General features: G+C 49.4%; 2 long non-coding RNA genes across 7 annotated transcripts in view; one reads left to right on the top strand and one right to left on the bottom strand.

The window, feature by feature from the left end:
• The window catches only part of LOC107132820 (uncharacterized), a 107,547-nt gene that overhangs the window by 56,174 nt on the left and 35,410 nt on the right, over positions 1-15,963 (bottom strand). For 4 of the 6 annotated variants that reach the window (XR_001501112.3, XR_001501110.3, XR_001501111.3 and 1 more), the window contains 3 exons: positions 14,336-14,430; positions 13,510-13,735; positions 12,462-12,651 (listed from right to left, as the gene is read on the bottom strand). This is a non-coding gene — a long non-coding RNA (uncharacterized lncRNA). The remainder of the gene's footprint in view (positions 1-12,461; positions 12,652-13,509; positions 13,736-14,335; positions 14,431-15,963) is intronic. The other 2 variants (XR_001501114.3, XR_001501115.3) reach the window with 2 other exon arrangements.
• On the top strand, positions 5,183-8,629 carry LOC132346331 (uncharacterized). Its single transcript, XR_009496122.1, has 3 exons — positions 5,183-5,249; positions 6,565-6,763; positions 8,115-8,629. It is a non-coding gene; the product is annotated as an uncharacterized lncRNA (long non-coding RNA).

Genomic DNA, 15,963 nt, shown 5'->3' with positions numbered 1-15,963 from the left:
AGTCACTTCAGTCGTGTCCGACTCTGTGCGACCCCATAGACGGCAGCCCGCCAGGCTGCCCCGTCCCTGGGATTCTCCAGGCAAGAACACTGGAGTGGGTTGCCATTTCCTTCTCCAATGCATGAAAGTGAAAAGTGAAAGTGATGTCGCTCAGTCATGTCCGACCGGTCAGAATAGCCATCAGCAAAAAGTCTACACACAATAAATGCTGGCAAGGGTGTGGAGAGAAGGGAGCCTCTCTGCACTGCTGGTGGGAATGCATATTGGTGCAGCCACTATGGAAAACAGTATGCAAGTAAAAAACACTAAAAACAGAGCTACCAGCAAGCCCACGCCTGGGCATATATCTGAAGAAAACTCAATTCAAAAAGATACATGCACCCCAGTGTTCATACTAGCACTATTTACAATAGCCAGGACGTGGAAGTAACCCAAATGTCCATCGACAGATGAATGGATAAGGAAGATGTGGTGTGTGTTCACACACACACACACACGCAATGGAATATTCCTCAGCCATAAAAAGAACGAAACAATGCCACTTGCTGCATCATGGATAAGCCTACAGTTTATCACACTATGTGCAGTAAATCAGACAGGGAAAGATAAACATATGATATCCCTCATATGTAATCTGATTTTTGAATATTGATACAAATGAACTCATTTACAAAACAGAAACAGACTTAAACAGATATCAAAAACAAACATGATTACCAACGGGGAAACACAGAGGGGAGTGATAAATAAGGAATATGTATATGAACATATACACACTACTATACACAGGCTCAATAACCAACAAGGATTTGGAACACAAGCACAAGGAACGCTGCTCAGTATTCTATGATAACCTATATAAGAAAAGGATCTAAAAAAGAATGAATGTACGTACGTGCTATGCTCAGTCGCTCAGTCGTGTCTGCCTCTTTGCAGCCCCGTGGACTGTAGCCTGCCAGGCTTGTCTGCCCATACGTGTATAACTAAATCACTTAGCTGTATATCTGAAACTAACATGACATTGTAAATGAACTATACTCCAATAAAACTAAAAAAAGACTTGAAATGATTGCCCTAAGTGGATAAAAATATCTGTGTATTGTGGGCAATGCATTTTCCTACACCCACACAGATGTATACAACATATTTCCTATAGTCATTTACCAACATTTTTTCTAGCTATGAAAATAAAATGATGATAAATAATAAAAGCTCTTTCTTAAGGATGTAAAAAAAAAGCTGTGTGTGTCCAAATCCCCACCTCAGGCTCTGCTTTTAGGGAGCCCAACCTCGGCACCCCGTTTTCCCTTTCAGTACCTGGTGCTTGCGTGCTATCATCTCAAAAGCAGACTCGGAAACAGGCCCTCAAAGCACAGTGTGGAGGGGGCAATACCCCTGTTATGACTAAAGTGCTGGGAGTAGGGGCTCAGAGACAGCAGATAAACATGCCTCAGGGAGTCAGAGAGGGCTTCTCAGGACAGGGTGGGTGAATGGGAAGGGTGTTCTTGGCAAAGGGAACAGTACGCCCTTGGATTTCCAGAGCACTTTCAAGTATCCCATCACAGCAAATAGAACCAGGCAGGTAGAGTGGGAAGAGCTTGCTTTAGAAGCCCCCAGAACCACCACCAGGGTAAAGGGTGGCCAGCCCTCTTCCTATAGCAAACGCTTGTTGCAGGAATGGGTGAATATACGTAAACAAGTGAGCAAAATCACTGAGACTATTTCTCCTGTAGACAGCATTTTATCTACCTGCCATTTCCCAAGTGGTGCCAGCTCCCTCCCTAGACCAGAAATTCCTTTATAACAGGGACTGGGCTTAGGTATCAGGGTGTCACCACAAAGCCCATTTCTGCTCTTTGTACAGAACTGATGCTTAAGAAATACTTGTTCCATGGCCTTGAGGGGAGAAGGGGGTGTTTAGATGGATCAAGACCTCCATTCATTCACCAAACAACTTTGTGATGAGATTGTAAAATCAGTGACCAAGAACAAGGAAGAGAGGAAAGTGCTGTGCACCTACTGTGTGCAGGAATTACACTAGGTGCTTTCCTGTGCTGCCCTTTAAACCTCATGATAGGGACTTCCCTGGTGGTCCAGTGGTTAAGAATCCGCCTTCCAATGCAGGGGACTGGGGTTCGATCCCTGATCTGGGAACTAAGATCCCACACCCCGAGGGGAAACTAAGGCTGTGCATCCTACCTAGAGAGCCCACATGCCACAACGAAGACCCAGCACAGCCAAAATCTATAAATTTTAAAAATAAATAAACCTCACCATAACCTGAGATGGTTATTATTACTGCCATTTTACAGATGATGAAACTCCAAAGGGAGGAGATGTGCCGTTGACACATAGGTGTATCTAGGTCCACATTCTGTGATCTTTCCATCCTCTCTCCCTTCCTTCAACCCCAGGGGAGGATATTTTAAAATCAAAGTTACAGAGGCCTGGAATAGGTTAACCAGATCTCTCTGGAGGCAGAAAATCTGGAAGTCCTCCAGGGATCCCTTTCAGCAGAGAACCCTCTGATTCACGCTGTCCAGGCCCAAGCAGCCCTGGTGGGTAGGAGATTCCCCTCCCAGGCCGAGGCCAGCTCTCCTGTGGCCCATCCACAACCGCGCCTGTAACAGAGAAAGCCATGCTTCCAAGGATTGGGGGATCCAGAACCTACTTTAGGGTTAATGTGCTGAAGGAGGGGGGAAAAAAAAAGGTATAAATGCTGTTGAAACACTGAGCTGAGGAGCTCCTGGGAAACCTGAGCCGTTCAAGTCTTAGTCAAAAGTGCTGGCTGAGAAACTGTTGGTCCTTGCCAAGCCCAGCGAATGGAAGCTTGCACATTCCCGGGGCTGCGTGTTTCAAATACTTTCCGTGGTTTCACCAGTGGAGGGCCAGGAGAGAAGAATCTGTCATTACCAACTTGGGTCTGCAAAACAGCTTGGCCGGCGGGGAGCTGTGAAATCGCAGGAGGCGGGAAACCTGACTCAGAGCTTCAGGGATGCGAGAATGTGCAGCTGGGAGGGGGCACCCTGACCCCTAACCTCAGACTTGCAGTTGGGCGGGTTTGGGGAGGCGATGGTGTCCTGCAGGGGTTGGGGGGGGACATGAAACGTGATCCTTGGGCTCATGATGGTCCTACTCGTGATGTTTCTTGCCGGCTCGCACAGTGACCACCCCTTCCTTTGGGGTAACAGCTTATGTGATTTTCTATCTGTTCTTCAGCAGTCCAGACTGCAGTTGAGCCCCTAGGTGCCATGCATCCTGCTGAACATCTAATACGATGAGCCTAGGATGTTAGCATGCTGGCATCCCATGACTATTTTTCAAACTGGTAACTGAGAGTCATAAAGACATAAGCATCACCCCGTTCTACACAAATGACCCAAACTTCAGCTCATCCTTTGTGTACAAAGGACCTACCACGTGCAGAGACGGGGATGCAAAGACGGAGAGAAGGTCTTTTTCTGAGAGGGGCTTTTTCAGAGACGGGCTCCAAAGTTTCATAGATTTAAACCAATCGATGTTTTTCAAGGTACTGCTGTATCTGCCACCAAAGTTTTCTTATTAAACCATGTGAAGGAGGAGGGGCAAGGATGAGTCACAGACCTGACCACAGGGAGGTGGTGGAGGGAGGGATGTGTGGCAGAAAGCACCCTCGGTCCAGCCTAACTCACAGTGGGATCCAGGAGGTCACTTCAGTCCCTTTAGGTCTTGGTTTCTGCAGAACACACTGTCCACATGAGTGTTGTCCTGCTGTGCGCCATGGCCATCATGTCAGTGGCTTCTTCTTGCAGCCTCTGCCACTCTCTGCCCGAAGGCCCCCTCTGGCTGCAGAAGGATGCAGCATCGACGGGTGGGGCAGGTCAGGAGTGCAGGAGCAGCCCTCTACAAGAGACAGGAGTGGGGGATAAAGAGCCCATGTCCCATCCCCTTCACCAGGACAACTCTGCAGGTGTGCGTTACTGGAGCCCTGACTACCCACAGGATCCTCTGCTCATCAAGCATCCCGTGTTCTCTCTTTCCCTTCCCCCTCTTATGACCCCACTGGTGCTTCCTGAGATCACCTCCCAAATAACCTGTGTGCATGTGTGTACTCAGTCTTGCCCAACTCTGTGCGACCCATGGACTGCAGCCCGCCAGGCTCCTCTGTCCACAGGATTCTCCAGGCACGATACTGGAGTGGGTTGCCATGCCCTCCTCCCCCTACCTGCACTCAAATCCCATTTGGTGCTCCACTTCTTGGGGGGAGCCAAACTGAACACTTTTCCTTGTCTGAAAGGAGGAATCCAGGCCAGAAGGGGCTTTGGCCATTATTCGTGACAACCCCATTATTGCATAGAAGGAGGGATCGAGGCCCAAAAAGGGGAGCTGCTGTCTCCCTAGCGATGACCTTCCCGCTTCATCTCCAGGTCTCAGGACAGCAGCCGTGACACATCCCACTGGCCCCACCTCTAGCCGGGAGCAAGGCCCAGGAGGTCAGGCCCAGGGCCCAGGGGCAGTCGGGCACCAAGGTGGGGAGCCCCTGGGTTACGAGTTCCCTGATGGCCACGGCCCTAAGTGGCCCCTTGAAAGCCCTGAGCACAGGGGTCCTGCAGAACTACAGAAGCGAGTGGGCCGCAGCCTGAGGGCCTCGGCCCCTCCCTCGGCACCTTGACCAGGTGGTCCCCTCATCGCCCCAGGCCCCTCTCCTCCACTCCGCATCACACACAGAGGTGAAACCACACAAGAGGCCCTCAGTTTGCCTGCCTCGAGCCCCAACACGTGCCGCCCCCTCTAGTGAGACGGTGCTCCCCTCCCTCCCCCACAGCCAACTCCTCCTCCACCTTCAAAGAGCTCAGGCTTCTCCAGGCTTCTTCTTCCTCGACATCCGCCAGGCTCTCCCACCAGGAGTCGCCCCCTCCACGGGGGGTCTGGGACACTCTCCAGTCCTGCACCTCTCCAGCGCCTTGTCCCTGGGGAACCACTATGACAAGTCTGTACTATGTCTTCCCCATAGCTCTCTGAGGGCAAGGTTTGGGCTTTCATACCTTTTTAAAAAATTTCTTGGGCTGCCCTGGGTCTTAGTTGCAATGTGCAGGCTAAGTTCCCTGACCAGGGATGAAACCCCGGCCCCCTACATTGGAAGCGTGGAGTCTCAACTACTGGACCAAGAGGGAAGTCCCCTCATGTACCTTTTTTTATCTTCAGATGCTGGCTTTCATGGCTCTAGAATGTTTGCTGAGTGACAAGTGTAGGAAAATCATTTGAAACAGGTAGAAACCCCAGAACCATTGTCCTTCCCCATCTTTGATGTTTCTTTTTCCTCGGTTGGCCATAGAAACATTGGAGCCAAAGAGAAGCTCTTATAGAGCAGAGAGAAGGTTGCTGGCGGGGGTGGGGGGGGGTTGGTGAGAGAGGCCAGTCAGGCCCCGTGGGAGGAGGAGGGAGCAGGAGGGGCTGGGCAGGCAGTGGGTCCTGGGCTTAACCTGCAGGGAGCCTGATGGAGAGACCAAGACCAGGAGTCTGGGGCCCCACACCAGAACCTCAGAGAGCCATTCTGCCACATCACACAGCTCCATGGCAAAAGGTGTTCAAGAGAGTGACCCTGTGATAGGTGCCTTCCTGGGACATTTCTAGAAGTTTGGTGGTTTTCAAAGCTTTTCTAGCTATGGAATCCAAACAAAATCCCATCTAGATGTCCAACATGTAAATATTGTCCCAGTTGAACTGGGGGAACACATGGGTAGAATTGCCAGTCCTCCCAGCGACCCCTTATCCTGAGGCAAACCATTCTGAGAGTCCCCCAGGGCTCCACAGAGTTGTTTTGAAACCACTGGCCAAGTTGCAGGAGCTGGATTATGTCTGAGGACCCAGGTTCTCATCCCACTCTGCTATTTCAGGCTGTGTGACTCTGGACAAGTTACCTCACCTCTCTGGGCAGAGGTGTCTTCATCCCCACAATGGAGAAGATAACATCTGCCTCACAGGGTTGCTGAGAGGCTCAAAGGGTAACCAGGGAAGTTTTGCACCTTACTGTGGTCACACATAAAATTTGTTGTCAGGAGGCCCAGAAGGACATGAGAAATGGTGTGTCATCTTGAAAAAGGAGCTCTGAGAGGGGTTAGGTCCTGGGCTGTAGAGCAGACACATGGCTAGGAGACTTGTGGTTGCCTTTCTTTCTGGGGTTTCAGGCCGTACGTGCTCACGAGGCATCCCTTCGCCCCAGACCTCATTACCCAGCCAGCTGGGGCTCTTGCATCGTCATTGTTTCTCTTCCCTGGCTGTGGAGCTGAGACACGTGAGCATGGAAAATTCTTCCCCTCACTGCTCCACCAGTCAAACCCCAGCAAACCTTAGTCCCAGCCCGGGACCGTGGACCCCTAAAGGGAAATGGAGGCAGAGCGTTCTGGCTCCAGGAATAAGCTAATGGAACCTTGTTAATTACTATGTAAATTACTTTAATAGCCTGGATCCCCTTCAGACAATTGTTTGGGGGCTTAAGGCCCTGGACTGGGAAGATGGGGTCTCCGTTGAGGGGAAAGAGCAGCCTTTCCTTGGCCCAAGACCCTCTTGTATGGTTTCCCACAGGGCAGAACAGATGCACAGATGGGCAACTGGAGGAAAAGATGGGTTCACACCTGCCCCTGGACGGTGGGATCCTGAACGTGACACTGAGATGGAGGAACCGACGCCATCCTTGAAGGCGGGAACTGGAAAGGACCTCAGATGGTCTCTAGTGTACCCTCACCCCCTTATTGCATCCAGGAGAAACAGAAGCCCAGAACAGGTGAGTGACTTGTCCAAAATCACACAGCAAGGCGACTGGACAGGCAAGGACTAGTCTCCTATCTCCAGCTCATGCAAGCATGCTCACTCAGTCATGTCCGACTCTGCGACGCTGTGGACTGTAGCCCCCCAAGGCTCCTCTATCCATGAGATTTCCCAGCCAAGAACACTGGAGTGGGTTGCCATTTCCTCCTCCAGGGGATCTTCCTGACCCAGGGATCGAACTCACATCTCCAGCATCTTCTGAATTGGCAGGCAGATTCTTTACCACTGTGCCACCTGGGAACTCCAATATTTTTATTTATTTATTTGACTGCACCAGATCTTAATCGCAACACACGAGATGGAGTTCCCTGACCAGGGATTGAACCCCAGATCCCTGCACTGGAAGCACGGAGTCTTAGATACTGGGCCACCAGGGAAGTCCCCATCTACCCCAGTGGTTCTCAAACAGGCACCTGTGGGATGAGCTGGACCCAGGGGTCCTGTCTAAAACATCATATAGTGAGACTTTCCCAGGGCACAAGAAAATAATTCAAAGGTAGGCATTTTACTACTGCCAGGTTTATAATAAATAGCTAATGAGAGTCTGCTGATGGCACAGGGAGCTCTGTGGTGACCTGGACGGGTGGGATGGGGTGGTGGGAGGGAAGTCCAAGACGCAGGAGTGTATGTATACATACGGTTGATTCACTTCAATATACAACAGAAACTAACACAGCAGTGTAAGGCAACTATACTAATTTAAAAAGAGAGAAACGGTTTCTTGATTTTAAGTTCAATGTCTCTTTTAAAAAAGATATACTATCCTGCAGACATGATATATAGTTATATTTTCTTCTACAGATGTGCCTTTGTATTATGGAACTGAGCATGTAAAAATGTCCTATTAAGGATACCACGACCTTTATGATCCTCTAACCGGAGGGAAAACCTCAGTGCTGAAGCAATATTTTTATCTCAATTTTCCAGATGCGGGAAGAGAGGCAGAGAGATGCTAACAGACTTGCCTTAAGACTTCTGACTGATCTCTGCTCTTTCCGCCACTCCACTTACTAGAAGTTTGTGTAAACAAGGAGTGAACAGGGTCTGGGAAAGCAGTGGGGAATCGTGAGGATAATAATACTATGGGGCTGGGGCCAGGGTGCTGAGCTCATAAAGAAGGCGTGTAAGTATTTAACAGGCTTCTCCTGGCTGCTCGGGGCACAGGCTCCTCTCTGCAGCACAGGCTGAGTTTCAGCAGGTCTGCTGGCAAGATGACGGTGGGACTGGAGTGGTTTTACTCTAATTTTGAAACTTTAATTAATCTCTCCATCCGAAACTTTATTATCTTTCTTTTCCTACCCCTTCAGGATTGAAGAATATCAAAGAGAAGAGGGGACTGAAACCTGAGCAGCACCCTTCAGGGCCCTCCTGGGTTCAAAAGCCCCTTCCGTGTCCCACTCCATGTTTGTAGAATTAGACTTTAGTCTCTTAGGCTTCCCTGAGTTCCAAAGAGCAGACTCAAGGAGTTAACTATTAGGACAACAGAATCACAGGCCCCCTAGTTCCTCCTGAAGGGATATAGACAACAATCTGATTCATATCTGTGTTCTATAGAAACTAAGACCCCCACCCAGGTGGAGGATGGTAACTTCATGCTGACCACAAGCCCTAGACCCTAGACTGGTTCGAACCAGTAGACTGTGATTCCTGTAACCTCACCCCAACCAATCAGAAGAAGGCCCACGTGTTGATCATGCATCCTAAGAACCCCACCCCTCACACCGTCTTTAAAAACCCTAGCCTGAAAGCCATGGAGGAGTCTGGGTCTTCAGAGCATGAGCTGCCCATTCTCCTGGCTTGGCGCCTGGCAAATAAACCACTTCACTGCAAGCACCTGCGGTCAGAGTTCAGCTTTCCGCACCTCAGGCATGCAAGCCCCTGCTCAGTAACAGCTCTGTGGTCACTAACTGTGACCTCGGCAGGTGGCATCACCTGCCTGAGTCTTGTTCCTTCATCTGAAAAATGAGGACAAGGATACTTACCTCACAGGATGGCTGAAAGAATGAAAGGAGATGGTGCTACGCACTTGGTACACAAAGCCATCACTCGCCTTCTCCCTCTTTCCGTCTAACATACAGATATACATATTTTTGGTGGCTCGGACGGTAAAGAATCTGCCTGTAATGTGAGAGACCCAGGTTGGATCCCTGGGTCAGGAAGATCCCCTGGAGAAGGGAATGGCAACCCACTACAGAATTCTTACCTGGGAAATCCCATGAACAGAGGAGCCTGGTGGGCTACAGTCCATGGGGTTGTAGGACACGATTGAGAGATTAACAATTTTAAATTAGGGTCAGGTGTGCCGCCTTGGGGTGGGTCACTGTGTTCCTGAAAGACCACCACAGCTCCCCCAGGCCAAGTGCCATCCTCGTGCCCTCACTAGAGGCCCTGAGTGCCCAGAAAGGCTCTCCCAGAGCCTCCCTCTGGGGTACTGCAGTCCCAGCTCCCTCTGCCAGCTCCAGTGCTCCCCTCGGTGCTTTTGCCACCCCACTTCCATTTGGGAAGCCTTCAGTTGCCTCCAGAGCCAGCTGTCCTTGTCCTCATCGCCTCTGAGAGGACACAGGCGGCCCCTCCTCCCCTCTCTCCACAGCCTCAGACGGCTGCTTGAGCATCACCTCAGCCAGGTTCTGTGTACTCCAGGAAGCTACTGGAAGGAACAGCAGGGCTGTCTTAACCTTGGGCTCTGCCCCTAGAAATGAGACAACATCACTGTTTCCACCACAAACACGGGAGGGGAGAGGCAGCAGGGACTATTAATGTTTGTGATCCAGATAAAGACACAGATATGATGTTCTGTATAGACAGTGCCAGGCTCCCTTTCGGGTATCTGACGAGCTGTGTCCCCTACTATGACTGCCATCTCCTCCTCCCTTGCTCACGTCAGGGGACATTTCTATGGAGAAACCCCTTCCCACCCCACCCCCAGCCAAGCAAGGCTCCAAGTCCCTCACCCCAGCACTTCCAGAGGGGCAGCTGTTTCTTGCTCACCTCCTATCTCTGCACACTGGGTTGCGCTGTGAGAAGGGAGGAGCCACGTCTTTTGGCTACAGGTCAGTCAGTTCAGTTGCTCAGTCATGTCTGACTCTTTGTAACCCCATGGTCCGCAGCATGCCAGGCCTCCCTGTCCATCACCAACTCCCAGAGCTTACTCAAACTCATGTCCATCGAGTTGGTGATGCCATCCAACCATCTCATCCTCTGTCATCCCCTTCTCCTGCCTTCAATCTTTCCCAGCATAAGGATCTTTTCAAATAAGTTAATTCTTAGCATCAGGTGGCCAAAGTATTGGAGTTTCAGCCTCAGTATCGGTCCTTCCAATGAATATTCAGGACTGATTTCCTTTAGGATGGACTGGTTGGATCTCCTTGCAATCAAAGGGACTCTCAAGAATCTTCTCCAACACCACAGTTCAAAAGTATCAATTCTTCGGCACTCAGCTTTCTTTATAGTCCAACTGTCACATCCATACATGACCACTGGAAAAACCATAGCTTTGACTAGAGGCTACAGGTAACAGAATCCAACTAAAGCTACTTAATCAGGAAATGGAATCTGCTGGAAGGCCATGAACACAGTTTAAGAGGGGTCCACAGAGCTGCAGCTGGCCTTAGGATGGGCTGCAACCAGACACGGCTCCCCCACTGGGCTTCCCCTTCATCTTTCAGCCCTGCTTCCTTCTCCTCTCTCTGTAGGATTTTATAATGAAAGTTTATTCTCACCCCCCTAACATGAGAGATCTACTGTTTCCAAAGTGAGAAACTGACAGTCCACTGTGCACAGTTTAAAAGTAAGTGGTCAAGTGGATAGGAATCTGCCTGCCAATGCAGGGAACATGGGTTCAGTCCCTGGTCTTAGAAAATCCCACATGCCTTGCAGCAACTAGCCTGTGTTGCTAGTTGCCACAACTACTGAGCCCGTGGGCCTAGAGCCTGTGCTCTGCAAAAAAGAAGCCACTCCAATGAGAAGCCTGTGCACTGCAACCAGAGAAAGCTCAAGCAAAGGAGCAATGAAGACCCAGCACAGCCAAAAACAAATAAATAATTTTTTACAGTGATATTTTTAAAAAGGTGGTCAAAAGCTGCTAAGATAACCACAGGTCCTCCCATTAAATCCTTCCCCAGGCAGAGGTTATAAAAGTGTAGGAGTCCTTACCAGCATAATGAGAAATGCTAACAGTTACCACTGATGGCACACTTATCACGGGCCAGGCCACCATGCTTAACACTGTATGTGGATAATCCCCTCAAACCTTGTAGCAGATATCTGTGCATGCGTGGGTGCTAAGTAGCTTCAGTCGTGTCCGACTCTTTGCAACCCCATGGACTGTAGCCCACCAGGCTCCTCTGTCCATGGGATTCTCCAGGCAAGAATACTGGAGTGGGTTACCATTTCCTGCTCCAGGGGATCTTCCCAACCCAGGGATCAAACCGGAGTCCCTTATGTCTCCTACATTAGCAGGTCGGTTCTTTACCACTAGCACCCCCCGGGAAACCCCACCAGATATCTGAGACAGGCTCTACTTTTATCTCCATTTTACAGATGAGAAAAATTGAGGATTAATAACTCCCTGGTAAGTTTCAGGCTCTGAAGCCCTGAGATGCGCTGTGTCATGTCAGCCTGTGGGTGTGGTGCACAGTATTTCTATGTGTGTTACGCACTTAGAATCAATCCATCTGCCAGTGTTGACATGTGTGCACATACATATGTGCCCTCAGGGGTGCTATGCACACACGCACACGTGTGGCCAGCGCACACCTGCAGTGGGAGACTGTGGAGGGAAGCACCCCCACTGGGTTTGGCTGGTTCGCACCCCAAGGAGTGCTGGTGAAACTTCACTCACCCACCACTCTTCGGTGACCATTTTTCTTAATGAAAAATTCAGCAAATACGAATGACTGTCAAGCTCCGGGGAGGTCTGCGTGCTTGGCGGCTTTAGCAGATGAAGCCCCAGGGAGACAAGCAGGCTCACGGCATTCATTGGTCCCACCCTCATCAGGGGGCTCCCGGAAGCCACCATTCAGGGAAAAATATGAGGCTTCGAAAGACACAGGAGACCTCAGCAGCTGCCTTCCCTTGGCCTTTCCCTCCCACTAAGCAGGCTCCCCAACCCTTGTCTCCAGCCCCCCTCTTCCATGCTACCGCCAGAACTACCTTCAGAAAATGCATTTCATCCCCATCATGGGCCCACTCCACAAACCTCCATAGTTCCCTATCACCCTGAACATAAAACTCATCTGCAAACCCAGCTTTCCTCCACCACCTGGCCTCAACCAGCTTTTCCAGAAAACCCTTCCAGGTAGGTGCCATGGCCAGTACCAGGTTGAGGGGCAAGATGTCCAGAGCACAAAATTTATGGAGGCCCTCACTCTTGGGGTCCAGCTCATCCCTCTCACTGGCCATCCTCGGCCACCCCAGCACAGGAGCAGGCATACCCACGGGCTGCTCAGGCTGAACTAACGGTACGACAGGAAAATCCAACAAAGCCTTGCAGTGCCAGCTCAGTGCAGGGCTTCCCTGGGCATCCTGTCACCTGGCCTCAGAGAAGCCCCACTGTGAAAGCAGGTACCTCCCTGCCCTGAGTCTGAGGCGCTAAAGCCACAGGACCAGTGCACAACAAACAACAAGCTTTAAGATTCCCTGGGGTGAGGACCTACCATGGGGAAGCTGCTGGAGGCCTGTCACCTTGTTAACACTCGCGATGATCCAGGGCAGGTGGTGCTGCCCTCCATCCTCCTTGCTCATGGATCACGGATTTGCCAAAGCTCCTGCTCAATGAAATGTACTTTGTAGTGTGGAGAAAAGGGACCGCTCCCGCACTGTTGGTAGGAATGTAAATTGATACAGCTACAATGGAAAACAGTATGGAGATTCCTTAAAAAACTAGGAATAAAAGCACCATATGACCCAGCAACCACACTCCTAGGCATATATGCTGAGCAAACCAAAATTGAAAAGACAAATGTATCCCATTATTCATTACAGCACTATTTACAATAGCTAGAACATGGAAGCAACCTAGATCTCCATCAACAGATGAATGGATAAAGAAGCTGTGGTACATATACACAATGGAATATTACGCAGCCATAAGAAAGGAACACGTATGAGTCAATTCTAATGAGGTGGATGAACCTAGAGCCTATTATACAGAGTGAAGTAAGTCAGAAAGAGAAAGATAAATATCATATACTAGTGCACATACATGGTACTGAAGAATTTATTTGCAGGACCCACTCCAGTGTTCTTGCCTGGAGAATCCCAGGGATGGCAGAGCCTGGTGGGCTGCCATCTATGGGGTCACACAGAGTCGGACACGACTGAAGTGACTTAGCAGCAGCAGCAGTGGAGAAACAGACATAGAGAATAGACACAGGGAGAGAGGAGGAGAGGGTGAGATGTGTGGAGAGGCTAACATGGAAACTTACATTCCCATATGTAAAATAGATAGCCAACAGGAATTTGCTGTATGTCTCCAGAAACCCAAACAAGGGCTCTGTATCAACCTATAGGGGTGGGATGGGGAGGGAGATGCGAGGGAGGTTCGAAAGGGAGGCAATATATGTATACCTATGGCTGATTCATGTTGAGGTTTGACAGAAAAAAAAAACAAAATTCTATAAGCAATTATCCCTCAATTAAAAAATAAATATTTACAAATAAAAGAGGGGGAAAAAGAAATATATAACCCCCATCAATGCTTACCACGCCTTCAGGGTCGCTGGTGGACATTCGAAGAGTGGCCCCACATGCAAATTCCCAGCTGAAGTCCAGCAAGCCGACCGATGCTCCACCCTCCTGTTTCAGCTCACACTGTTAACATGTCCTTTCCATGATCCATCTAGTGCAGGGCTCTTCACAATTTTGTGCTTTTTGTGAGTGATTTAGCTCTTTCAAATGGCCCCAAACATCGTGCTGAAGTGCTCTCTAACTGCAAGAAAGTTGTGATGTGCATTACAGAGAAAACAGGTGTGTTAGAGCAGTTGCGTCAATTTTGAATGAACAATATATATCAAGCAATGTATCTGAGCAGAAATACACATAAAACAAGGTTAAGTTTGATCAACTGAAAAAAATGTGATCAGAGGCTCACAAAAGGCTTCCCAGGTGACTCAGTGGTAAAGAATCCATCTCCCAATGCAGGAGATGCAGGTTCAATCCCTGGGGCAGGAAGATCCCCTGGAGAAGGGAATGGCAACCTGCTCCAGTATTTTTGCCTGGAAAATCTCATGGACAGAGGAGCCCGGCAGTCTATAGTCCATAGTGTTGCAAAGAGTCAGATACAGCTAAGCGATTGAGCGCGCGCGCGCACACGCACACGCGCACACACACACACACACACACACACACACACACGCTAATTCAGTGTTCCAAGCGACTGAGCGCGCACGCACACACACACACACACACATGCTAATTCAGTGTTCCAAGCTACTTTACAGAACATGACTACCCCGAATAACAAGAATCAGCTGTGTTTTCACTCCTTGTTGGTAAAGAAACTAGGGCCTAGACAAGCTAAGTCACTCACCTGGGCTTGCACAGCCAGTGAGTTGCAGCTCACTCTGAGAGGAGTCAGAAACAAGCCCTCTGCTCTTTTATGAGGTGGAGGTAAATGCTGGTGACCTGGGACATAAGTGAGGGAGCAGACGCAGATTTGTCATTAAATGGTATTAGCTAGTTTCTTTCAATCTTTATGACTGGATATAAGTGAAAGCCTGGGCTTGGTGTGCATCAGTCCTCAACACCTCTCAAATTCTCCTGATAAACCACCGTTTTTAACACAGAGAGAGCAGCCATCAGGTCCAGAGCCTCCAGCAGGTAGAATGGTCTAGCTGGAAGTGGGTAACAATTATTTTTATACTGGCTTTCAAATACAATTCTTGCCATAAATAATGGGTCATTATAATAGTTTTAACACTCCACAAAGCGATAGAAAGTTTCTTTTCAGATAGATTTCATTAAGTAAATATTTAAATATTTAAGGAGTGTAAATATTTAAAGAAAAATGTTAACAATTGTAAGGAAAACTCCAGAGGTGGCATGTAGTGGTATGTGGATGAGTCAAAAATCAGGAAGGTGATTTGTGAATGACTGATGTTCTGGGGGGGCTGGCAAAATTCTGTTTCCTGATCTGGATGCTGACTATAAAAGGTTTATTAAAACATTTAATGGTTTATACCACAGTGGCTTACCACTAACAAACTATTTATTCTATAGTTCTGGAAGTCAGAAGTCCACGATGGGTTGGTAGGGCTCTGTCCTTTGAAGAATGCTATAAGAGAATCTGCTTCCTTGTCCTTCCCATTTTCCAGAATGGGAATGCCTGCCCTCTTTGGCTTGCAGCCTCTTCCTCCATCTCCAAAGCCAACCGAAAAACCTCTCTCCTGTCTCCTTCTTTCCTCTATAAGGACCCTGTGGCTATGTTAGGTCCATTTGGGTAACGCAGGACCACCTTCCCATCTCAGGATCCCTAACCACATATCCAGAGTCCCTTTCTGCCAGGTAAGTAAGGTACTCACAGGTTCTGCAGTGGGGATGTGAACATCGTTGGGGGCCATTATTCTTCCTACCACACGTGGAAGGACGTTTAGGGAGGAGGGATGTGCACGTGTGGGTGTGTGCAGAGTCTGTGGAGCTGGGCACTTGGTAACTAAGGCTCCTCCATGCACACAGCATTCCAGCACAGTCAAGTGTGCAGCTGCCATCTGCCACTGTCCCCTCAAAGCCTCCCTCTGCAGCCTAGCTGCAGCCAGCAAGGTCACCTTTCCCTCCCAGCTGAGACCAGGGAAGACTGGAGGGTTGGGGAGCCCCGTGCTGGGGAGCTGAGCAGTGGATGGCCCAGGTGGGAGGGTGGCCCCAGCCCACCCTCAGCGGTCACTCTGTTCAATTGTTCCTTAAAGGGTTCCTGCAGCAAACCCACGGCAGGTTCATTGTCTGAATTCACGGGGAATCATTCGGTCACAATTCTGGATACCACAAGTCTCCCCCATCCTAGTTTAGCTGGGTTTGGGGTTTTACAAAGTGCTGATCCATCTGCCCTCCTGATTGCATCATGTACTTTCAAAACTGGGATTCCCTGGGACTTCCCTGATGGTCCAGTGGTTAAGAACTGTAAAAAAGAAGTTGTTAACACACTTCATGGCCTCTTTTCTCTAT

This window comes from Bos taurus, chromosome 10 (assembly GCF_002263795.3).
Source record: "Bos taurus isolate L1 Dominette 01449 registration number 42190680 breed Hereford chromosome 10, ARS-UCD2.0, whole genome shotgun sequence".
Classification (NCBI taxonomy): Eukaryota; Metazoa; Chordata; class Mammalia; order Artiodactyla; family Bovidae; genus Bos; species Bos taurus.
The sequence above is the reverse complement of the archived record's forward strand: the minus strand, read 5'-3'. Positions and strand labels throughout refer to the sequence as shown.